Source organism: Leopardus geoffroyi, chromosome A3 (genome assembly GCF_018350155.1).
Source record: "Leopardus geoffroyi isolate Oge1 chromosome A3, O.geoffroyi_Oge1_pat1.0, whole genome shotgun sequence".
Taxonomy (NCBI): Eukaryota; Metazoa; Chordata; class Mammalia; order Carnivora; family Felidae; genus Leopardus; species Leopardus geoffroyi.
In genome coordinates, this window is record NC_059336.1 from 37,093,858 (window position 1) to 37,120,352 (window position 26,495).

The 26,495-nt window shown below is 39.4% G+C and overlaps 1 long non-coding RNA gene across 1 annotated transcript; it reads left to right on the top strand.

Moving 5' to 3' along the window:
* Positions 1-1,459: 1,459 nt before the first annotated feature.
* Positions 1,460-23,541, top strand: LOC123579665. The gene is made up of 3 exons (XR_006702881.1): positions 1,460-1,536; positions 15,077-15,168; positions 23,171-23,541. It is a non-coding gene; the product is annotated as an uncharacterized LOC123579665 (long non-coding RNA).
* Positions 23,542-26,495: the final 2,954 nt, after the last annotated feature.

A 26,495-nucleotide genomic window follows, 5' to 3' on the forward strand; every position in this document is an offset into this window, starting at 1 on the left:
TTCTAGCTCATGAAATCCTAATATGGGGCTGACTTAGAAAAGGGAAAATATTGGTCCTCAGCAAATGTGTACTGAGAGTTTCAGATGCCAAGAAGTAGTATCCCAGGAATAGAATAATACTATTATCATTATCGTCATCATTATTAAGGTTGTACTGAGACTAAGAAATCATCCATTGTGTTAGTTGTTAGTGGAATTACATTCTCCATGTACACACTTAAATATTTCCTGGGAATGATTTGTAGAAACAGCATTGCTTAAAGCAGTCTATAACTGTTGGCAATTCATATTTAATTCTGAATTCGTTCTGGCTTCTGTTTTTTTGTTTTGTTTTGTTTTTGTTTTTGTATACAGTTAGGTGGCTTTGACCTGCTATTGTCTTGGGGGAAGAAAAGTTTGCTTCAAAATCAAAATCAATCTTATCGAAACCAACCCTGACTCCAATATATCTTATAGCTTCAGGATAGAAATATACAGGATTGAGTTAGTTGAACAAGGGTGTGTTTTAGTATTTCTTTAGAACTAAGTTCTTATTAGAATCTTTTCCTCCCTCTCAAGTGAGGAAATCCCAGATAAAACTTCTCTTGTATTTACTTGTTTTGTCCATGCCAGAACTACAAAAGGAGAAACTGTATTCTGGCAACAGTTGTCCTAAGAGGGAGACATTGAAAAATAAGCTAGCATGTTGAAACACTTAGAAATATACCACAAATATTTATGTATTATGGGTTGTTTATTTGTACATGTACATATATATGTTTATATTATAATGATAGCACAAGAGCCAAGATTCTTGCATATTATAAAACTTAGATTTATTACCAACTCTAGTTTCGTGACATTGACTAGAGAGGATGGACTAGAAATAATCACCTCTTTAGCTTTAAGTTTCATCATTTTATAATTTATATATATCCTATCTGATTGACTTAATAAGGTGGAATACATGATCAGGTCACATGCATGCTTTTCTTTCCCTCCTGGAAGCCATGTGTGTGACAGTGTATGCAGGGGTGAATTTCTAAAGGATTTTGTGCGTCAATAATTGCAACAAGATGACAATTGATGTCTAGGTATGTTTTGAAAGGACAGGAAATTATTTTATGCTTCTTTATATTTTTATATTATTTATTTAATTGCTTTCATTATTAAATTGTATACAGAGTGAGGGAATAAAGGAATGAGTGAATGAAAAATGTGCTTATATCAAACAACATGTATAAATCTAAAACAGTCAGATAGTAAATATTCTAAGCCCTGAAGTTCATACAGTCTCTGTTATAACTACTCAACTCTGCCATTTTAGAACAAAAACTATAGACAATGTATAAACAAATGATTATGGCTGTGTGCCCATAAAGCTTTATTTACAGAAATGGTCTGTGGGCCATAGTTTGCTAGTTGCTGAACCGAAGCATCAAGGGCAATCCTTTATTTTCACAGTAACTGTTTAACTTACAGGTATTTGGATGATTTGCAAGACTTCCTTGGAGGGTCAGCTCAGAGGAAACTCTATTTATCCGAACTGTTCTATTGGTAAGCTATCGATACATAGATGGTCTCTAGGACGAGGCAGCCTTTAGTACTTTTCTCCTCCCTGTCAGTAAATTCCTATTGGCCTTGCTGCATTTTATGTGCCCTTCCCATTTCCAGGCTAAATGAGGGAAAGGGGATAGATGGCATAAGAGGACATTGAATGAGACTGCAGGCATCCCAAATAGTCTACCCATTAGTCACTTTGGATTTCCAGCGGGGTGAATGCAGCATTCATTAATGCCCAGAGACAGCCCGGGCAAGGTCCAGACAGTCTGCTGGCAGAAAGAAAGCTAAAGGCAAAGGAAGGCCTGTGTCGATTGTCGTCTGTAGTTATGAGCCTGAGAAATAGTAGCTATGAATCAGCCTGTCTGAGGCTCAGCTGTCTTTATTTGCAACAGTAAGGAAGATAATATTTTAAAAAGCTTTTAGGAATAAAATGAGTCTTAACCACTAGAGAGAAGAATCACAGTCTGCAGCTATATTGCTTCAGGGCCTAATGATGATTCACTGTAAAATTAGACCAATTAAGCACCCTCCCCCAATTCTGTAGTCTTGAGTGAGTTAGATAAGATCATTGGTTCCTTTTGACTCATGCAATCCTAAAATAAAAGGGATCTCAGAAATTTTCTGGTTATGGAGTTATGGGATGTTAGAAGCATAAGACATCTGGTCACCCCTTTTATTTACAGATGAGAAAACTGAGTCCCAGTGAGGTAAGTCATATCCAGTGATTCATAGCTAGTGGGTGGTAAAGGTAGAATATGAACCAGCACTCTTGATAGATTGATTGGTTCATTCATTAAGACAATTATTATTCATTCAACTAATGTAGTTTACACATTGGTTCCCAAAGTGATTTTATCAGAGAAGCCGTTTTGGTTTTTCATGAGGATCAGAGAAGACCAGCATTCCCCAGAATCTACTTCAGGAAATGCTGTAATTATTACTCCACACCTTCAAGCCCTTTCAACTCCACCCACACATCCACTTTACAGGTGAGGGAAAGGAGATCCAAAGAGTCTAGCTTGATGGCTACTGTGTTTGTCTGCATATTAGAATGACATAGGGATCTTTTTAAAGTGCCAAAGCCTACACCGCATCCAGACCAATAAATCACAATCTCTAGGGGGAAAAGCATAGGATGCCCCATTTTTTGAAGTTTCCCAGGCAATTTCAGAATGTAAATAAGTTTTGGGAACCACTGGGACAGGTGATCTCTTCTTATGTTATACCTCATGTAGAGGGACTCACCATCCTTTGTGGAAAAAAATGATTTGGGGACATCAGAAGAATTGGAGTTATACTTCTCTAAAGGAGGCCCCATCTCATACATACATACACACACACACACACACACACACACACCCCAAAGAGTGGTCCTGAAGAAGAGATAAACCAATATAGGTGAAAGTGCTCTAGGAAACCAAAGGAGTTATATACTATAGTACTGTTTTTATCTTAGGAGACATTCAAACTTCAATTACGTGTTGATGTTCTTTTGTCTATTTACTTGGAAGAATTATTCAGAGATTCAAAAATTGGTAAATTTTCTAAAGCACTTAAGCTTTGAAAGTAGGACTAAAATTAGTTACTGATTCTCCTGATATTTCTAATATTGCAGCTGTATGATGGCATTTTAGTGGGAGTCTTTCTGTTGTACGGTCCTAACTTAGCAGCCCACCTGTACTGTCTCTCAGAAAGCTTTAGCATAGATGATGTTCAAAGATTGTAGCAGTAGTCATGGTTCATTCATGCTTTATACAAAGTAATTTACTCATGCTTTCTTGAAAATTAAAGCCTAAAAACCATTTTAGAAGAAACTGTGTTTATACTATATTTTAAAATTTAAAGTTATATTGCAGATGTATCCAATCAAAGATGATGCAGGACTGCCCCCTTTAACTCGATGCTTTCACATAAAAAGCCTATTACCACATTCCACTGAAATACCATATACAATTTTTTCTTGAGTTTTCTTTATCAAATCTATTCCTATCAGCCTCAACTGGGCAGTAGGTGACTTTGGTATAATAAGTTGGAAGATTATGATATATTCAATGTTTCTGTTTTAATAAAATTCCAAATGGTTTTTTAAGGCGGTTGTTTCTGGTTGCAGTTTTAGTGTCTTCAGACCTCGCTTACTTTCTTCAAGTCAAAATGAACTTTCTAGTCCTTGCTACCCTGGCTCATTTCAGCTTCCACTATTTGTGTTTACATTTTTGGCTCTATCTTATTTACCTGAGGCTCACCCCCTCATCCCCTTAGATCCTCTATCCTTCCAGGGGTAAGGCAGAGCAGCAGAAGCCCCCTACCCCAGAGTTGTTCATCTAAAACCAGTTAACTGTCTTGACACAGTCAAAATGCACTCTTGCTCCTAGTGACTTGAAGCAGTGTAGCATTGTGAGCATACTATTCTTACTGAGATTGTGTTTAATTGGGGTTACTTTAAGAGATTATGGGAGGAGCTAAGTAACTCCCACCTCCAGCCATCCCCAGAGTATTCTCTCCTATAGAAGTGTGGAATTTAAGGCAAAATAAGATCTTTTTCCTGCTCTTTGGGTGCCTGGGTGGCTCTTCCATATTCTTACATTCACAAATCTTGCTTTCTGTAGGAAATTGTTTTGTGAGATTTAGGAAAGAAGAGCCAAAAAAGGCTTGCTCTGGGAATGCCTAGGTGGTTCAGTTGGTTAAGAATCAGACTCTTGATTTCAGTTGAGGTTATGATCCTATGGTTTATGAGATCAAGCCCTGTGTCAGGCTCTGTGCTGATAATGCAGGGCCTGCCTGGGATTCTCACTCTCCCTCTCTCTCTGCTCCACCCCCACTTATGCATGCATGCATACATGCTTTCTTTCTCTCAAATAAATAAACTTATTTTTAAAGAAATACTTGCTCTGAAAACTGAAGGACTGAGTCAATAAGAGAATAACTAGAACCTTGATTAAAAAAAAATTTGAAAGCACTGAAGATCTCTTTTCTTGTAGTGACAGAGCTATAAAAATAAACAGGTCATGATGTTCCACTACAGTGACAGAAATACCACTTGAAAATCCTGGGAAAGTGACCACAGGAAGAGCTCTGCCCCCCAAAATGTCACTCAGCTTAGGAGAGGAAAGGAGGAGAGGGAAGATGTGCTGCCCTAACAGGAGAAATGAAAAGGATGGATGACAAGTCCTAGTGTTTGCTTTTGTGAAACCCAAGACAGCATTACATTTATAAAACTTTCTCACCAATCAAAACAGACAGGTTGTTTTTAACCTTCAGTGCATGCAGGCAGCCTGGGTATTTTTATCCTGTGGCCAGTAGATGCTGATCATAGAAACCATGTATCCTCAGGTGCTTCTACTTCTGGAGCATTGTTCCTAGCCTATGTTAACAAAAAATGAACAACCATCATATATTCCCATGGGAGAGAATGGAAAAGGACAGGAAGGAGAGAGATTGAAATGCATCACACTAAGACGACAAAGATAAACAAAAGAATTTTCAAGTGATATTTCCACCACTGCAATGGAGTGCCATAGGAGGGTCCCTGCCCTACCTGACCCCAAGAGGAAGAAAAAAATTAAATGAAAAAACAAGTCAGGAAACTCCAAAATATTAGAAAACATAACTGTCTTCTGCAATAAGAAGTGAAGTCACCATCTGCTTATTTTCATCTATTTATTGCCACTAGGACAATAAACTATGTGTCTTCAGTGTTTGGGGATTCGTTTTTCATGATAGCTGTAGCTCTTCCCTTACTGGCCCAGTCCTTTGGTTTTCAGAACAAGAACTTCTTGGCTCTTCTTTCCTAAATCCCACAAATAGAAACTGAGGGACTACTAAGTGCCAAACAATGAAATAGGTGAAGTTCAATTCATGAGATGTGTCTTTACATGTAACAAGTCAAACACCTCTGCTCTTTGTTTTTAAGAATATCCATACTCCCGGTGCCTGGGTGGCTCAGTTAGTTAAGCATCCAACTCTGGATTTCAGCTCAGGTCATGATCTCACAGTTTGTGAGTTCAAGCCCCGCGGCAGGCTCTGTGCTGACAGTGCGGAGCCTGCTAGAAATTCTCTGTCTCCCTCTCTCTCTGTCCCTCCCCACTCATGATCACTCTCTTTCTTTCTCTCTCTCTCTACAATAAATAAATAAAAATTTAAAAAATTACCCATACTCATCATTTTAGAAGATAATGTCAATGTTTTTATGACTGTTGCTTCCCTGCAAAACATTTTGAGCCATTTTCTTTCATGAGTGTGGAAAACATGACTGAGTATATGAGGACACTGGAATATCTCTTTGTGACATTATTACCAAAATATTGCCTGAAATTCCTCATTTTCTATGAAGCTGATGGTACTTGTTTTCTGTTGTTTCTGTGTTCGTGTGTGTGTGTGTGTGTGTGTGTGTTCCTAGCTTATTCACCGAGGAGTCATATTTCTTTTTATCATCTCGGGCAGTAATATTTGTTACTAGAGAGAAATCTGTACCAGGCTCAACAAAGCAGGAATGGTGACTTCACTTCTTATTGCAGAAGACACATTCCATGTTATGTTTTCTAATACGTCTGGGTTCTATGACTTATTTCTTCATTTATTTTTTTTTTCCTGTTGGGGTCACATAGGGCAAAGAACTTCCTATGGTATGCATAATAATAACTGATGCCCTTATCACTGTCCTGGACTTTTCTTTCACCCAGAATCCTTTCTTTACTTTGCTGCAAAGAAACTGATTGAAACTCCTCTAGCAAAATATGGCACCTGAGAACTGACAATACTAGAAACTTTGTCTAGCTCCTCTTATAGTGGCCCTGATTTTTTGGATAATCAGCCACTCTGAACTTTCAAAAGAGATACAGCAAACCACCGTGTGAGTGTTGAAGGAGGACAGGAGGGTCTAACGCACGTGTCTCACTATCTGCTTTCATCAAAGATCCCATGCACGTGTTGTTTTTGTGATACATTTCCATACATTAAATGGGAAATAGCCATCAAAATTAATGTGGTTTCTTGCTGGGGTGTATGAATTTAAGTGATCTGGATGTGTTCATTCATTTATATAGCAGTTAGTGATTGAGGACCTGGGTGCTAGGCACAGCACACAAGCAGTGGTTCTGCCTACGAATTAGCAGAACACCCTCAGTCTATGAGTCTGAGAAAAAATTACAATATTTCTAGAATCATAGAGAGTACCTTCCCCAGATCTGAAATTTAATTAATGTGGAACTATAAGCAATGGACTTAATTTCAACGGATCTCAATTTTCTGAGAATGTAATAAAGAATCAGGCCCAGCTCACAGGGATGGAGTAAAACTAAATGACGTACTATATGTAGAAGGTCTGGAAGAGGCCAGGGGATCAACAAAAGTTAGATCCTTTTCTCTTGGTACGGTTTGTCTTTCTATGCCCTAAGCGATAGGACCCACTTCCATATCCCTCCATTTGACCTTATTTTGGTCAAGAACAACCATGTGGAAAGATTCAAGTTTCCTGGAAGCAAGACCCATTGGCCTTCACTTGCCAACAGACATTTCATTGCCTTAAAAGGAGCTCTGTGCAGCATGAAAAGGAGAAAAGGATGCTGCTTCAGAGCAGGGTGAATTTACTGCTCTCTGCTCCCTGTAATTTAAAGGGTTAATTTGCTTTCATGTTGCTCCTACTGAGAAACACTGTTATTATGATGCAGGTTCCCACAAAAATGAAGAGAGAAGCTCTTTCAAAGCACAAACTGGAAAGGCCACAGTTAATTTCCATGAGAGTCAAGAGAGCAAAACTTTGGGCAAGTCTTTGAAAATTCACTTGGGACAGTTTATATCCAGGAGACGGTGCTTAAAAGACAGGAATCCCATACCTTGAATTCACTTTCCCATGAAAGCCTGCAGAAATTACTGCAGGAAACAAAAAGCAATTTACCTTTACCCTAACCAACCCTCCCTGCCTTCTCCAACCTCCTCTCTCCTACTCCATCCAGCCCACTACCTGAAAAATTCTAGCAGTAGGAGGTAACTTGCTTTAACTCATTGCTACTCCAAGTGTAGTTCATGGAACTGGTAGCTTTGGCTTCACCTGAGGGGTTGTTAAAAATGCAGAGTCTTGGGGCGCCTGGGTGGCGCAGTCGGTTAAGCGTCCGACTTCAGCCAGGTCACGATATCGCGGTCCGTGAGTTCGAGCCCCGTGTCGGGCTCTGGGCTGATGGCTCAGAGCCTGGAGCCTGCTTCCGATTCTGTGTTTCCCTCTCTCTCTGCCCCTCCCCCGTTCATGCTCTGTCTCTCTCTGTCCCAAAAATAAATAAACGTTGAAAAAAAAATTAAAAAAAAAATGCAGAGTCTTGGGCCCCACCCAAACCTACTTATATTTTCAGATCTTCAGGGATTCTTATGCATCCCGGAGATTGGGGAGCAGGCCTGGAACTGGCATCAATGTGGAAGGGCCACACAAGGCTTCATTCTTAATCTTAGAAATTCTGATCAAAGCCCTGTTTATTATGCATCTTTTATGTCTATTTTCCTCTTGTAAAAAGGAACAAAGGAACACCATAACACCAAAGAAACACCATAACACCAAACACTTCATGTGGAAAATTTAGACTCTAGGAGTTTTAGAACTATGCATTGCTTATCACTGGCCTTATATTATGTTTAGGCCCACTGAAAACCTGCACGTACATTCAGTGGCATTTTGACTTTATAATGTCATTGTCTAATAAGAAGTGTATCACTTTTACTTACGAATAACACAGGCCAGCTTTGAAAAACATACTCTACTTTTGTTTTCTTAAAATAGCAGTTTAATATAAGCCTCTGGATAAAGTAGATACTGTTTGGCTGACATACACTGTATTAAGAAAAGGGTGAAAAAAATCCATATAAAATTTAAACACAGTCAATTGTTAAGGATACTCCAAAAAACTCCAAGACCTGTTTGTGTGTTTGCTTAATTTGTTTTGTTGTTGTTGTTGTTGCTTTTTAAACTAAGACATGGATGTGGGATTAATACTGTTGAGCATGCAAAATATGCAATTAATGTCTAATATAATTATATCATGAAGTATAATTATATCATGAAGTCATGAATTTCTGACTCATTTGTAAACATCATTTATTAGCAGGTAGATGTTGAGCATCAGCCATATGCAAATGATGTTACAAGATCCCTTGAGAAATATGAAATAAAGACATTTTGCCTTCATGAGCTTCCTGTGAGTAGAAGAGATTAACATGTTTATGGCTTATCATTACTCACCACCCAAGAGAAAGCCATATGAGTGACACAGGGAAAAGGGAGCAATGAGAAGTAGAAGATGAATCTGGTCAAGGTCACGAGGAAGGCCACATCACTGAAGGGATCACCCAAGAGAGGTATTAACCAGAGACACAACCTACTGTCCATGCCATCCTTACCTTCCTGAGCCTATACATCATAAGCCCTATATGTTCCTTCACCCAGGAAAGGGTTCAGCAGAGAACCTTCTGGTTGGATTAGGGGCAAAAACCCTCTACTCATGAGAAATAGGAGAAGTGAGTTGGCGGACATGGGCTGTGACCCCCTGACAGGCACGTCCCTTCACACTGTGGCATAATGTGGCCCGGTATGCTTTGAAGGTCTCACATGGCGGTGGTCTTGACATGTCTTTCAGTGGACACTGATTTTTATCACCAATCCATAACAAACTATTTTGCCGACAGAAGGAAAAGGAGGGAGGGGCCATGGGAGAGGAGTGGGGTAGCTGATAACAGTCTGCATTTAGAAAGGGTTTAGAAAGATCAATATAAGCATACTTCTGTGACCACATCTGGCTGCCAGCTAGCTGCTTCAGGATTTTTACATGTACGTAGTGGGGGACTGAAATCATCCCTTGTGCTTCTGAGTTCCTAGGAATTAAAGAGAGCTCACACAGTCACAAAACAAACTTGTAATGCTCTATGTTTATATCAGTTTATACATGCATAAACAACTGTCAAAGCTCATGGAACTGTATATCTTAGATCTGTTCATTTTACCTCACGTAGATTATATCTCAATAAAAACAAATAAATTAATTAAATGACTTAACTGGGAGGGGATGATGAGAGCAAGAGATGGGGATTATATGAAACATGATTGACCTGTCATTGATAACTAACTATTAGGACTGAATGATTGTGATTACATGGGGGTCTCTTTACCATTCTTTCTTTAAAACAAAAAGGCAAGGAACTGGTCATTTTAAAGTCAGAAGACTGGTTTGTCTTTACAGGGGAGGAAGGGACAGCATTCAAAGCAGGCAGAAGGGGAACTGGCAGTGTCTGCTTATTGACACCTGGAGGGTGGTTACAAGGTTGTTTACTTTGTGATAAATCAGTGAACATATATCATTGTTTTCTGTATGTATGTTACATTTCACAATAAAAGTTTCTCAAACATCTGTACCACAAAAAACACTATAAAATACATGCATATAAATTAACTAAAGGATTATACATTGCAAGCATTTCTAGGTGCTGTTTTGTGCATAAATCAAAGTATCCAAGACAGAGATGAATATAAATTCCCTACCCTTTAAGAAACAAAACAGATGAACACTGGGGAAGGGAAGGAGAAATAAGATAAAAACAGAGAGGGAGGTAAACCATAAGACACTCTTAAATACAGAGAACAAACTGAGGGTTGCTGGAGGGGAGGACGGGGGGGGGTGGACTAAATGGGTGATGGGCATTAAGGAGAGCACTTGTTGGGATTAGCACTGGGTGTTATATGTAAGATATGAATCACTAAATTCTACTCCTGAAACCATTATTACACTATATGTTAACTATATTGGAATTAAATAAAATGAAAAAATAAAACATAAATAAAATAAATTCCCCCACCTGTCCCCCCAGCTTTTGCGCTGCTGCTTGTCTCTAAGAGAATAGTTAGATGCTCAGCAGTCAACCAGAGACTGGAGACAGCTTAAAATATTCCACATCTTGGGATGTTCCGTAGCCTGGGCTCTCTAATCAGACAGTTTCATCTCCTTCCTTGTAAACAGGAGCCAACAAGCATTTTCTCACTTCAGTTTAAACAAATCCAACCTGTCCAAAGGCCTTTGCACTTGCTGTGGCTTTTGCCTAAGAATTGGCTCCCACCGAAACCGGACGGATTGGTTACCTCCTCAGTCACTTGCTTCAGGACCTGATGCAAATCATACTTTCTCAGTATGAGAACCTAAAATTGCCACCAAAAAATTGACATTTCCTCACTCCTTTCTCTGCTTTGATGAATGTCAGCTACACAAGGGCAGAGATTTTCATCAGTTTTGTCCACTGCACCCTACAATAGTACCTGGCACGTAACAGGTCCTCAATAATTATTTGCTGAATTAAGTGAATAACTAAGAGGAGAGGTTGGAGTAGATATCAATTTAAAAAAGAAAATCAGTCTTTGGCATAATAAATTCATGTTTAAAAATGACCTTGTGGCTAAAGAGTCTATTTTATACTACTCCATAATACTTCTTTAAAAAAAATTTTTTTAATGTTTATTTATTATTGAGAGACAGAGAGAGACAGAGCATGTCCATGGGAGGGGCAGAGAGAGGAGGAGACACAGAATCTGAAGCAGGCTCCAGGCTCCGAGCTACCAGCACAGAGCCTAACATGGGGCTCGAACTTACAAACCGCAAGGTCATGACCTGAGCCGAAGTAGGACGCCCAACCAACTGACCCACCCAGGCACTTCTACTCTAAAATACTTTTTACTATTTATTTTGTAATTGCTGTAGGTAGAATACATTTTGCATGTTATGGATTGTAGAGCCCAACCTAGGACCCTTTTTTGTACCATGGATTTAATCAGAACTCGTGTGTTCTGAATTCCAAACACCACCATGGGAAACAGCCCTTGAAACACGACCTCTTACTGTGTTAGGATTGTACATCAAGCCACCGCCAGGTCAAGCTGTGTATTCCATAGGCACTACCCAAATTTCTATTACTGTAATTATTACACCAGCTAAAGAACATATTTTAAAGCTGATATCCTGCTGTTGTTATGAAGGGAATTGATTCTAATTTCCAGTTTCCTGCATTTTTCTTAAACATTTAGTCTTTGCAAGAGAAAAAAAAAAAAAAAAAAACCTCATGATGAAAATTCCACACGTTACTAGAATTACTTCACAAACAGAACACTCTTGACTTTGGAATTCCCCCCAGACTCTGAATGGAGCTTACCCATACAGAAAACCTGAATTCATTCTGAAATGGGAGGAAATAAGGGGCAAAATGTTATCTTTGAGCTATGACATTTGGCTTCCAGTGGAAATACAAAATGGACACACATCAAATGTCAAACAAGCTGATAATGGACAGGAAGCACCACTGTCAACACAGCGAGCCCAACCTTCACTGGCAGCAAAACCCTGGATGAAATGCAACTGTTCTAACCTCAAGTCACCCAGGGCATGGGCATAACTGAACCTGCAGGTAAGGATGCAGGATCACAGTGCCTGAGGATCACAGCACATTTCACAGATAATAAGACTGAAGTCTGGCCCACAGGGAAGGCCCAGTGTATTTATCCATTGTTGGGAGATGAGCAAGGCAGAAACATAGCCCCTGGTTCCAAGTCTTCCCTGGCTCCATTATCAGGAAAACAGGACAATATAATACAGACATAAAATACTGAAACTTCCTCTTTGCCATAATTTTGAATCTGTCCTGGAACAGATTTGTACTGACATCAGCTCCCAGTGGGTCCAATATGAAATTTATCTTCATGGCAATGTGACCCTTGGCTGCCAGTAGACTAAAAAAATATAGCAAACAATGGGGCAAATAAAGATAAAGAAGTTTATGCAGGACAAATGCTGCATTTCCTACATACAGTTTTATAATCCCCTTGTCCCATGAATGAATAGGAAACAAGTGGATGCAGTCAGCCATCAGGAACCTACTGTGTTATCTGCACACTGCTCATGGTGATAAAGTAGATAATCTTGCACAGATTGGAACAGGATAACTAACTGATACTGCTATGAATAAATGATGTGTGATACATACATGGTGCGTAGGCAGGGACTGTCATGATATGTTTCCTTCAACTCACTAGCTTTGTGCACTGAAGACCTTATTCTGTTTTCACACTCAGGCCTCCTTAGCTTTAGGGTTCAGGAAATGATTGTGTGCATGCACGTATTTGTGTGTGTGAATGATTTAAGATTTTTTAAGTGTCACACTTATTGTCTTGCTTAGCCATTCTTTTTAAACACAAGTCAGATTTTAATTAAATCACATATGTTTTGAACTCAACACATATGTATATTTTACTTTGACTATCTTTAGGTTATGGTTTAATAACTTTGGTCTTATTTTGCCCTAGTGCGTATTTTGGCTTTCCCTATTAATGTCTTACATTTATACAGCTGTTTTCAAAGCAGCTGTGAAATATATTTAAAATTTCTTCCCAAGGGGAAGAAGCTTAGTGTAAGCAATATAGAAAAAGAAAGGGTAAAAAAAGACAAACATTCTTCTATGGAGTTCTGTAAGTGTATTTCAGATATACCAGGAAATCAGCTAAGCTAAGCAAACACAGATATTTTATGTAGCAAGAACAAAGTAATAGCCCTTTTACGTCAATAAATCACTGTCATAATTGTCCTAAAGCAATTTGATTTGAGGAATAGACTTTGGGGAAATCCTCCTTCCCAAAATATCCACCTTATCTGGCTTTTCCTGATTGCTGAAATTCCACTGTTTGAGAAGGCTGCTATGAAGCCAAGGGGTGCAAATATATCTGTGAAAGGAGGAGCCACTGAAATATTTACACTTCAGGGTGAGGTGTTTAATCAAATGTGATAACTAACTGGGATATGTTTTTCTTGTGAAGTACTGATTTCCAAGAGGGAAGGGGTGTCAAGATAGTGGTGGAAAGACCTGACAGTGAAGGTAAGAAGGTGTTAAAGACAAAAGTCAACATCCTCCTAACATGTAGAGGAGTATAAGTTTTAGTCCATGGGTCTGTGCAGTTAAACATCTGCCCTGAGAGTCTCAAAGTGGAAATTCAATATGAAAGAATCATGGGATGTGGCCCCTTCTTCCCACTTGCCTGAGCTTCCTCTTTACCCCAGAATTTCTGAAATTAAACCCTGTTATTAAAAAGATGTGCCTGATGGAATTGTTCTTTGCATGTGGGTACGGAGGAGGCAGAAGGAAGTTTGAGAATTTCTATTCAAGCTTATCATAAAATAATTTGAGCCCCAGTGGAACACTGCCAGGAATCAGCTCTATACCTCTATGAGGAAAGAAAGGGGTATTGCAGTAGTCAATTTCAGTCATTTACATAGATAGCTTCCCTCCTTTTCCCAGTCTACCTGTTCTCTTCTCCAACCACATACCTGCAACCATATGGCCAAGGAGAATACAGAGTTGCCCCAGGCATGGGGGAACCCTGGATCTTGTCTCAGAGAAGGGCAATGCTGCAATTGTGTGGTGGACAGATCAGATGATAACTGTTCCGGAGCTGTGGGCTTAGGGTAAATGGATTGGCCTCCTTGAGTCTCTAGGAATCCATGTTTAAAGGGAGATAACCATGTACTTCAGAATTTCAACCAACCACATGTTACCTTCACAATTTTACTATGGTCTATGAATGACAAATATAATTACTTATACATTTCTAACTTCCTTTCTTTCATTTCTTTGACCCTGAAATAAAAACCAAGGTCACTTTACACCTCCAAAGCACTTACCACAGTTTTTAATTACGTTTATTTGTATGTCTGGCATACTAGACATGGTTAAGAAATAATTGCTGAATTTTACTTGCTCAGTATTGTCAAAGAATAATTGTTTTGTTTTGTTTTCAAAAATTTAAAACATGGCTCACTTACAAATACAGAATGAACACATGTCAATGATTTCAACTCCATTATGTGGGGTCCTGGACCATGGAAAATTAGTTTCAAAGAGAAATAGAGAATCAGAGGTTATAATAGGCATTTGACAAAGATAGATTAAGATGTCTAGGTTAGACATAAAACTGGTTAATATCCCACAGGGCAATCAAATAGTCACCTTAAGGTTCCATGTCGTAGTGACTATCACATCTGCTTTACACACAAGATTCTGGGTTTGACTCTCAGTGGGACCAAAAGACTGCCTATATTTCCATGCAAACAATTACCTTTGGGGTTATCTTTTCTACCAGGCAGAAGATTCTTACATCCTCACTAGATGAAAACTAACATCTATCATTGCCATTAGATGTTGAATCTAACAATAGTAAAGATCATGCCTTTAATTTTACTCAAATTAATTAATTTTATAAAGAAACTTCATGCCATATACACAAATGGGAAACCAGTATGATTTTCTACCAAGCCAAAGAAACATCTTAAAGTTGGCACTACAGGATGGTAACATGTTCAATAGAAAGACGAAAGCAACACATAAAGGTTTCTTTAATCTATGCCCTTACTAAGCATAGGTTTTAGAGCTGCTAGAGGTCTCTTCTGGCAGTCAACATAAACCATTACAATGAATACTGTGGTCTGCCAAAGACTCTCAATCTAGACACTGTTCTCTCTTTCCTCAAAAGGGAGAAGTGGTAGAGATGTGTTGAAGAAATCCTAGCACCACACAGAGACTTTCCTCATGACAATTAGCAGGATGCCCGACCACCAATGAAAGGTGAGCAACCACCTCACTAAGTGACTCTAACTTTTTTTAGTAGCATGTTTGTTCTACATGGTGGGAAACACAGGGCTGGAGATGATGGGTAATAACCTTTCATGCTCTAACACTGTTTTTCTTATTGTAAGAATAGCATTCCAGAGAGGAAAGAGATGTTAATCTGAGCTTCTAATCTAAGACTTTGGAGGAAAGGTTCAGACATAGGGACAGAAGTCAGAATTCATGACTCCTAACCACATTACAGGTCTATTGCCAATCTAACCATGAATTCTCCTAGAAGAGATTAGGGTATCTTTGTTCCATTTCCATTCAATTTTATGTCTGGGTTGATCAGTCTAGTCAGAACAAGACTGTATAGGGTAACAGGACTGAGTGACTTCCAAGATTGCTAGGAGTCCTGGTAGGCAGTACTAGAATAGCCTTAGTAAGAGTAAACTAGACCTGCTAGGCTTTTGCTTCCCATCTCCACCTCTTACCATCTTGGGTAAGTTATTTAACCTCTCTGAACTTCAGTTTAGTCATCTGTAGAATGGGGATAGTATTCAGGCTTCTCTCACTGAATTACCATGAAGATTAAATGAATAGGCACAAAGCACTTAGAAGAGGAGCTGGCACGTTATCAGTAGTGTATAAATGCAAGCTTCTTTGTGACTGTCCTGCCTGCCTTTTAGATGGTTCCATTCTCCTTTCACTCTCACCCTGCAGCTATTCTTGTTGGTTTTAGGAAATAGCATTTACACAGTAGACAAGATCATATTCTCCACATGTTGGCAGAGGAGCCTGGCAGAGAGAAAATCCCCAGCTTGACTTCAGAATAAAGTCCAAATGGATTGGTTTTTTAAAGGAAAATAGGACTGTTTAAGCAAAGAACTCCAACCAGCATTTGTTCCTGTAAGACCAAATGATGGTAAATGAGCTAGAACTTGGGAGCACAGTAAACATGGAGAAACTGATTGAAGGCAAGGCAAAACAGTGAACCAGACATAACAATGGAAAAAGATTTTAATGGAATAAAAAAATAAAGGGAATTTAAAAGTTGTCCTTGAATAAGAAGAAAAAGCTTTAGGGATCACTAACACATGACTGTTAGATACCCTCTGTAGGAAACACCAAGATTCCGCAATCAGGTAAATGTTCCAAATGGTTCCAATCCAGATAATAGCATTAAGTTATTTGGATATTCATGATGGAATCTTCTGATTTCTACCTGGTGATTTTTAAGGAGTCAATTCAGACAGATCTTCTGGTGTAAACAGAGAGGCTTTCTCTGTTTCAAAAACTTCTTTTGAAAAACATTTGTGGTATGATTCTTATGTTCAAACCCTATGGTAGGAGCTTCCCTCAAGGAGTTTGTAATCAAACGAGTGAAAAACAGAACACATGAATAATAGGAATATGAAACACTGACAGAGTTTTGTCATCCATTTGTTATCAGACTATGACTCTGGAGAAAGGAAGTGGCTAGATAATAGGAAGAAAATTCTGACACTGTTTGCTGGCCGGATGCCACTTTGTTCAGTTCTGGTTGCACCATTTTAAGAGGGAGACCCATGGAGTATAAGATGATGGTTGCAGTAAACCACAGTGGCAGTTGTGACACTTCTCCAGGGATAAAATAAAGAAGGGATCTCTGAAATCATTAGGCCGGCAAATCAGGAGAATCATGGAGAATATCATGGGAAAAAGTGGATTCTTTGTATCTAGTGCCTTTCCAGATCAACTGGATGGAAATAATGAGAAAGCAGCTTTGAGCACATTGTGAGAGTGTAATAAATCATGCATGTTACTGAAAGTGCAATAGGTTATATTTTGAGATAGTGAGCTCTTGACCACTGAAAGCATTCAATTAATTTTTGGATCACCACATATAATGGTTGCTAACCAAGTGACCCCTACATAGGGAACACTTGAGTAGTTACTTCCTACTCTAATATTCTGTGAATAGTAAAATTAAAACAATTAAAATAATTGTTTATTTAAAAAATTTTAAGAATGCATTTCTTCTACAGAATGACACAGCCAAATGTCATTTTGTCCATAATCAGCCCAACAGATTTAGACCCAAATTCTAGCCCAGATCCTTCCTAATTAGGCTGTCATTTCATGGAAATATGTCCTTAACCCCTTCAAATGAAAATTATAGCCTCCTTGTTACTCTCCCTCATAGCATTCCTTTTCTCTTCCTACCATTATCACAATGTGTAATCATATCTCTACCACTTGCCAAAAGCTCAAAAAAAAAAAAAAAAAGGCATGAAACACTGAATTGTTCACCTTTGGATACTAACTACCCAGTGCCAGTGACAATGAGCAGCACACTAAAGGCATGCACATAGTTGTTGAAATGAATAAAAGAATGCGAGTGTCTGCCCTTTGGTTCCAGTTTTTCCTACGAAGTGGAGATAAAAAGTATCTGCCTTCAGAGGTTTGTTTTTCAAAAAGTAAGTGTATGTGTGTGTACACATGTGACTGTACTTATGATCAGCATGCATATGATAATATGTCTAAATGCACACTGCATACGTTTATATATAGGATATCTGAATTTCAACTTCTATATGTTGTAGCACATAGAATGCATCACAACATGAAAATTAACATTGGTTTATTATTATTATGGCCTCCCCACCAACCACAAACACAATATTGAGGGTGCTACCTTTGTAAGAGAATGGTGGGCACCAGGAAGTAGAGACATGAACTCAAGTTCCCGCACTCAAGGTTCTGTAAATCCAGTAGGGAATTCAAAACCTGTAAGAAATGGTGATAGTACCAGAGGCAGAGATTCATTTATTCACTCAACAGTGTATCAGGCAAGAAGGATGCAAAGGCAGATTCTACTTGGAGCCTGCCCTCACATATCACAGAGTCTGATACAAAAGACGACATGGAAATGTCCATGTTCTAAGGTGGTGAGATGAGAGCAAGAAGAGAACAGATTAGAGTGAAAACTAAGCCCAGACTTTTTGAATCTGGGGAAACCAAGGCAAGTGATACTTGAATAGAAACTCAGATCAAGGACTTATAGGAGACAGGGCTATAATTCAAAACATACAAACATGTAGGAACGTACTGGTGTCCACAATATTGGCACTTCCACACCAGTTGATAAGTCATTGCCCCATGCCTCACCCAAGAATTTAGCACCCTGCTCGCCCAGTCCTTCCTGTGGAGCCATACCCCAACAAATCAGCTAGTAAGGGGTCCATTACTGGAGCTGCAGGAGTCCTTCAGGACCTTCCTTGTGTACCACGCTTAACTGGTCTCTGCCTGAGCATTATCGTTTATTGATTATTATCCTTTTCAGGAGGATTTGAGAGTTGGGGGGGGTGCAGGAAAAGGGAAAGCTTGAGGAAGAAGGGAAGTATATAAAAGTAAGAGACAATGTGGTTTGAAATCACTGAAGTCGTATGAGAAGGCAAACGGGTGAGTGGGCCTAGGTGCATCAGATGATGAAGAGCAAACTATTACACAAATAGGACCCTGGCATTATGCTATAGGTATTGACATTTACCACTTTCTAGCTCTACAGCCAAGGGCAAATCATTTGACCACACTAAGCCTCAACTTCCTCATCTGTATAATGGGAATAATGGGGGCACCTCACCTCACTGTGTAGTTGTGAATATTGTCATGATCCATCACAAGCAATAAATACAGAATCTGGAACAGAGAAAGCTATCACTACGATTATGATTTAGTGGCTCTATTCTTAATGCTTTACATGTACCATATAATTCAACCCTCAACATCTGAATGCATTATTGAAAAAGATGGTAACCTCCAGGTAACATAGCACATGAGGATGGATGGGTTTCTGACCCTGAGTTTGTGCTAAAGTTAATTAGGTCCATTATTACTCTGAGAATCATGGGTGTTTAGCTGGGCTGACACAGATTTGCTGCTATGGCAACACAGGCCTTCTTGATGTCCCTGCCTGATAATTTCACAGGCAATGTTATAAAAACTGCATGACCCTAACCCAATCAGAGCACCCTGATAACAGAGAGGTACAGACAGTGAGGTATCAACAGAGCTCAAGAAATACTGTATAAACAATGAAGAAAAAGAAGAATTACCCTTTAAAAAGTAGCTATGAAAATGCCACAATAGCCATAAAGGCCATTTCTAACTCACGTTTTCCATATTACAGTTTGGACTTTGTTTTGCTTCCTTCAATGGAAAGATGTTAAGAGGTTAATTTCAAAATGAAAATAGATGCGAAAGTGAGCAGAGAGCAGAGATATGTCCCAGGTTAGTGCACACAAGGAAGACTTCCTTGATAAATAGAGAGAAGAGAACATCTTTGGGAGGCCATGTTTCCTAGAAGTCTTCTTTTCTGCTTTTTAAATTCCCTTCCTCAGGTAGCTGTATCATATAACTTCACATGGCATCCCATCAGACCTCAGACTTGTGAAGGAAGTTTTCCTCTAAACCCCTGTGATTCCCCTGACTGCTGTTTGAGCCTGTCAGATTAAATATGGATGGAGACTCTGATTTCTAGTTATACTCGGTCAACACAGTGTTCTCAGAAGATGGTGGTAATATCCAAAGAGAATGGACTTCCCAAGTGCACCTGCATTTGGAGATAGCTGGCTCCAAGACTTCCATCTTTATTGGGATCAAGTTAATTTAAAACACAATGAAATCCCAGCCCTCCATCAATAATAGCCTGTTTACTCTTAGGAGACAGATCTGATTTAACCTTTAAGGAAACTCATTTTGGCTTTCTTCCCTGTCTATTGATTTTTTTGTTGTTGTTCTCTTCCACATTATTGGATAGGAATGATTAGAGTAATGACCTACTCACCTACCTTTCTTTTCTTTTTTCTTTTCTTTTTTTTTTTTTTTTTTTTTTTTGTTGTTGGAAGAATATGGCTATACCCATGTCAGTGATGGGAGTTGATGGTAGCTAAGCAGTGGGGAGTGCATGAAAAGACTCTAAAACCCCAAGTATGGAGGCACCTGAGCACCTCAGTTGGTTAAACATCTGACTCTTGATTTTGGCTCAGATGATTTCACGGTCTGCGAGTTCAAGACCCACATTGGGCTCTGTGCTGAAAATGCAGAGCTTGCTTGGGATTCTCTCTGTCCCTACCCCACTCACGCTGTCTCCTTCTCTCTGAAAATAAATAAATAAACTTAAAAAAAATGTTTAAATCCCCAGGTATGGTCATGATATAAGTGGAGGTCTTAATTCAAGTATGAATCTCACCTCTCACAGATTCTATGCTTGTTTATGAACCCTCCTCTCTCCTGCCTTGCCCTGGAAATCTAGGATATTTATCTTCCCCCTGGACTCTGAGCTTTCTACCTAGGGCAGAATTCCAACATCACTCACCCAATAATGGACACATTTCTTTTCTCATCCACCATCCTTACCATTATGACATATATCCAAACATCTGCACACTGCCCCCAATATATCCACCACTCAGCAATTAGAAACGATTAGGGTGACTCATTCTATGAAGAGTAATTTGGTTAGTGTGACAGGGATTTGCATTTTAAAGTAAACAATACTCAAAAGTATGTGACATTTAAGACATACAGGGGAGGCTACTGTGCAAGATATTTTGTATGGGAAAGTGTCTGGTGATAAGTATTGATCCAAAAGGAAACGTAAAGTGGGCACTTACTGTGTCAGATCAAATAAAAAGTATCCTGGTTAGTTACTGTGGGCTTAAGAAAAAAAGTGAAGTTAGTAAATTCAGAAGAAACTCTGTCAGTCAGGCTTTGTGGAGAGACAGAATGCCCACTAGAGAAGGGAAAAGAAGCAGAATAGTGGACTGCTTTGCATTTGTCTAGCCACAGTTATAAAAGGAGCTAAGAACATAGTTTGAATCTGAGCAGAGTGCCTGTCAAGAGTGAACTATACACTTTCACTGATGATAATGGCCTAAAAATGAGAAAATCACACCCAAAGGAAGGAGGCAGCAATCAGAGGTACTGCTATATACCCAGAGGTGGGACTGAGCCCCACGGCCCAACAGCTCTCTACAGAGACCTGTCTTCACCCATCACTTCCTTTCCACTCACTGCTGTTTCTCATGTCCTTAATGTAGCTGAGTGATTTCTGAGTAGGGAACAAGCTCTTATAGCCTTTTCCTTTGAAGCTCTACACATGCTGGTTTGGCTTCTAACTAACCAGTACCTGAGCACCTTTGTGGTTTTGCCACCAAACAGCTGTATGACCAGAGTCACTTAATCTATTTGGACGTCATCTATAAATGAGGGTGCTGGACTAATGTAATGAAGGAAACTAGGATTCCTTCAATATAGGATATATGTTATATTTGACAGATTCTGCTGTTTAGGAAGTAAAAATACTTGAAAAATATTTGAAACCCATAGATCTGCAGTAACCAGATCTATGTGACAAACCCTGAAGTGGTCCAAGAAATTCTGCTGCTTTGACTGAAATATGTCTTTGGCCATAATGATTTCTGAATCATTGGAATTGACTTTACTGTAAAAATAAGACTTGAACCATGTCACCTGATATGGTGCTGCTATGATAGCATCCAAAGAAGCAAGCACAGGGACAACTGAGAACCAGCAGTACTAGGCAGCAAGAGAGAGAAACTGAGGCTAATGATAAAGGATTTATCTTGATTTTCTAAACTCATAGGGGAAGGAAGAGGTTCCAGTTCACACTAATAAGCAATAACGCTAACTGGTAACCTTTTTATATAGTATTTACAGTGTGCCAGACAATGTTTTAGGCACCATACATACAGGAAAGTTCATTTAATTTTCACAGCAACCCTATAAAATAGGTATTATCATATCCCCGCTTTACAGATGAGGAAACTGATGCAGACTAGTTAAGAAGTCTGCCCACAATTATGCAACTATTAAGAGATGGGTTTAGGATTTCAAACCAAGAATTCATATCTTGACTTGACAGTGGACCATTCACTTCTAAATCTCCTGGTCACTACATTACGGGGCCCGCAAAATTTCTCCTAGATGTCAGTTCCCTAAAGATCAGGCTATTGAGCCTTCAGACTAAATTCCCAAAAGACACTAGAGAGAATCTGGATTTCTAATTAATCTAAGGGTTAGCAGGATGTGTGAAATTAATGAAAAGAGTTCTGGTAAATTCCATTTAACTGTTTCTGCTCTCTTAAGTACCTTGGCATGGGAAGTGCTCATAGAGAAAACCATTTTACAAATTGGTAATACACTGAATTTATTAATGCTTTTAACCTTAACAAGCACCATCCTTCAAAGGATTCCCTTTGGACAGAGATGAAAACTGAGGCCAGAAGGTTGCAGTTAAGTGACTTATTCAAGGTCCAAAGTAAGTGATGTCAGAGAGGGATCAAAACTCCTATTTCCTGATTTCAGACCAAGGATTTTCAAATGAGACCAGATGGCTCCTATATTTCATTTCTCTCTGTGTCTTCTTCTTTTTCTCTCCTTCAGAATTTCAAATAAATTTCATCTCAGCATTTGTGTAAGTTGGGATCCCCATGGGAGTTCAAGTCCAGGGTAGTTGAAGTGAGTGCCTAGTTAAAGCAAAGGATTAAACAATCATGTCACACAGATTCCCCTACTAATGCCTCCGCTCTCAATCTCATTGTTGCTGTCTTGACTTACGACTTCATTAATTCACCCCTAGAGTGTTGCCTCTGGTTTCTCTGCCTCTATTCTTCCCCTTTCCAAAATCTATGTCCCTGCTACTTGCAATTTTACTTTTTTACGGTTCATTTAAAAACCTGTTTAAAATCTTCACGAGTTTCTATTATCCTGAGGGTTACTCCATAAGTCCTTGGTGTGTGTAAAGACACTTGGGGTTCATACACAAGAGAAATTTCTGCCTGTACTTCCTTGTATGCCAGGCAGTCTTTGTGGATACTTTAACAACTATAAGCCTTATAAACCTTCTGAGAAACACTATACATTTTAGAGAAGTCAGTACAGTATCACTATTAAGGATATAGGCTTTGGAATGTGAGAACATGGGCTTGACTCCCAGCTCTGCTTCCACTAGCTCCGGACAGCTGGAAGTTGGCTGGAGGATGCATGATCTAGGATGACCTCTGTCACATGCCTGGAAGTTAACAGGTGATTGGCCAGGGGCTGATGGACTCTCAGCTGGTGTTCACCTTGGATTTCTGCCATGTAGTCTCCCATCTTCCAGCAGGGCAGCTCAGGCTTATTCATATGGTGCCCTAGGATCTCAAGGGTAGTAGGAAAAAGGCCCTAATGTCGAAGTATGTTTCAATCTTTTGCATGCATCAATCACATTTACTAATATCCTTGGACGAAAGCAAGTCACACGGTGGAGCCAAGATTCAAGGGACGGTGACTCCACTCTTAATAGACAAAGAGAAATCTTGAGCAATCTAATCTACCATACATTTTAAGTTCCAGTCACCTTACGTGAATAATGCAGATGCTAATGTTCATTGATGAATGATAAATTCACAGTGAGCATTAAATGATATGAAATATATCAAATGCCCAGTACTATACTTGGCACTTACAATGCACTCAACAGATCTACTTTGCTGTTCAAGTTCAAATATGAATCCTATAGTAGTTGCTAAAACATAAGGAATATTCTTAGACTGTTTTGGGGAATCAAAGTTTGTTGCTGCATTCCTGCTGTACAGTTTTAATTCATGTGGCTTTTTTCTTTCTTTTCCTCGTTTTACTGTAGAATATTGATGTGTGTATCTAAGAGATATTACTTAATTTCTAGTAGGGTCCAGCTGTAAACAGCCCGGGGTGGTGGTGTCGGGGGGGAGGGCGGGGGGAGGCTCTTCCTTACACATGCAGTTTAATCCTTACAGTGGACCACAATAAGTTAAAATTGTGGGTAGTGAGGATGAGAAGCACTTCAGAATACCCTTTGGAATTATTGATTTTGTTATAGCTTAATTATTTGGATAGGGTTTCTTGTTGAATTCACAATGCCCACAATTTCATTTAAGACATTTCATCAGAGTTGTGGGGGTCTGCAACTGGCTGTTAAATAGTGTACAGGATATCAACCAATTCATCTTGTCTTAGAATTGCAAAGATGCCTGCAGTTATTCTCTTTGTATCCACACTCTTTCAATGGGATTTTGCACCTCTCTTATCAAGAGAAGCAAAGTCTATTTTGCCACTGCTTGAAACAGCTGGGCTTCTGACTTGCTTTGGCCAATAGGATACAAAGGAAACAATGTTGTGTGAGTTCTGAGCCTCCATCCCAGGAAGCCTTGCACACTGTTATGCTTGACACCCTGAAGCTTTCGCATGAACAAACCTTATTTCACTTGTTGGCGGTTAAAAAGTCATGTGGAAAAGAAGCAAGGCTTACCAGCCAATAGTTGGCCAGCCCCTGGCAAATGCCTGCCAACCACAAGACATCTGAAGGAAGCCCATCCCAGACCTGTTAAGCCGGCAGGTGAATGTAGACACATGAGGAAGCCCTGCCACAGTTAGCCTGGGCTGCTGAGACTGGAAGAGTTGTTCAGGCAATTAAGTTCTGGGGTGCTTTGTTATACAGCAGAATCAGACACAGGACTAATGGTTGTAACCTTCCGTGTACTCTTTGGCAGGCCTCATGAGTAACCTGACACCTCATGAGATAGCCCAATGGTCTGTTTGTTACACCCCATGTGCCTTGGTAGATGGGGAATTAAAATCTTTGCTAGACAATTCTCCCATCTGTCTATCACAAGCATGGGAGAGGAGTTTCTACTCATCGTCTTCCTTTCCCATGGATGTATACCATACCTCCGTGTACTCAATATGCAGAGGTTTCCCATCTGTGAATACACAATGAAATGCTTCTCTGTGGCCAATGTAGCATAAAGAAAATGGCATAATTTTCATAGATCAACCTAAGCTTTACCAGAGCTCTGATATTAGTTGTGTGATCTGAGAAAATTATTCAGCTTCTCTAAGGCTCAGTTTTTTCAACTACAAAATGAGAATAATTTATTTTATCTTATTTTATTTTGACAAGTTAAACTACAGCTTGCAGTTACTATGTTAAAACACAGTATCCGTGTTGTAGTTTAAAGTCAATCTTAAGTTCTTTCACACTCCTCTCACTGAGAAATATATCCTATGTTCTTTCTGTTCCCTTCCCGGGGTTTGTGACTACTCTGACCAACACAATACATGGGAAGTGACACTAGCAGTTTTCAGGCCCAGATTTAAAAGACTAGCTTCCTGTCCATTGGCTTCTACTTCCTGTCTGTCAGAACTCAGAGCCCTGAGCCACCCTGAACGCTGAGCCACCAGGTAAGGAGTTTCAGTACCCTGCTGAAAAGAATACCTGGAGAGGACGAGACACTATACAGAGAGGGATAGGGGCCCAGTAGAGATCAACCTTTGAGACATCCTCACTGATACACCATGCCATGCAAGGGACTAAAGCTGTCCTAGACCCTCCGGACCAGCCCAACCACCAAGACCAATACCAAGAGTGACACCAGGGGGCATCATCATATGGAGCAGAAATTTAGTGAATTCCTAACTACAGAGTCATTAGATATAATAATAAGATGGCTATTATTTTGAGCCACTCAGCTCTGGGATAGATAAGAACAATTTGGGACTGAGAGTATCCTGGGGTGTGAGACTTCAGTGTTTGAACCAGTAAGGTCAGCCTTAATACATATGGAGATTACCATTGCTATTTTGTACTAAAGCAAAAATGAACGATGTTGTGGTGATTTCATTTCTTTTTTTTTTTTTTTTAATTTTTTAACGTTTATTTATTTCTTGAGACAGAGACAGAGCACGAGTGGGGGAGGGGCCGAGAGAGAGGGAGACACAGAATCTTAAGCAGGTCCAGGCTCCAAGCTGTCAGCACAGAGCCTGACACGGGGCTCAAACTCACAAACCGTGAGATCACGACCTGAGCCACGACCTGAGCCGAAGTCGGTCACTCAACCGACTGAGCCACCCAGGCGCCCCTGTGCTGATTTCATTTCTTAACAAAACTACACTAAAGCCACCATGCGATTTTCATACCTTCACAGGAGATGAAAAATATTTCTGGATGGAACACTGCATGATGCTGTTTTATAGAAGATGAACTATTGAAATCCGTTCTAATTGATTTTCCTTATCTACAAGGCAATTTTTTAAAGAAAGGCTTTCTTTAGAACCTTTATAACATGAATAAGAAAATAGCAATGTGAGCCCCAGTGGCATTTCAGACTTCATCTTCAATGAAAGCATTTTTACTGAACTTCTGAAATAACTTTAATTATCTGAGCATTGATAGATACAGCTCATGCCTTGCCATAATTAATTTCTTTCTCAATTGTTATTTGGAAAAGTCTTTAAAAATCTACATAATTACTACCTTC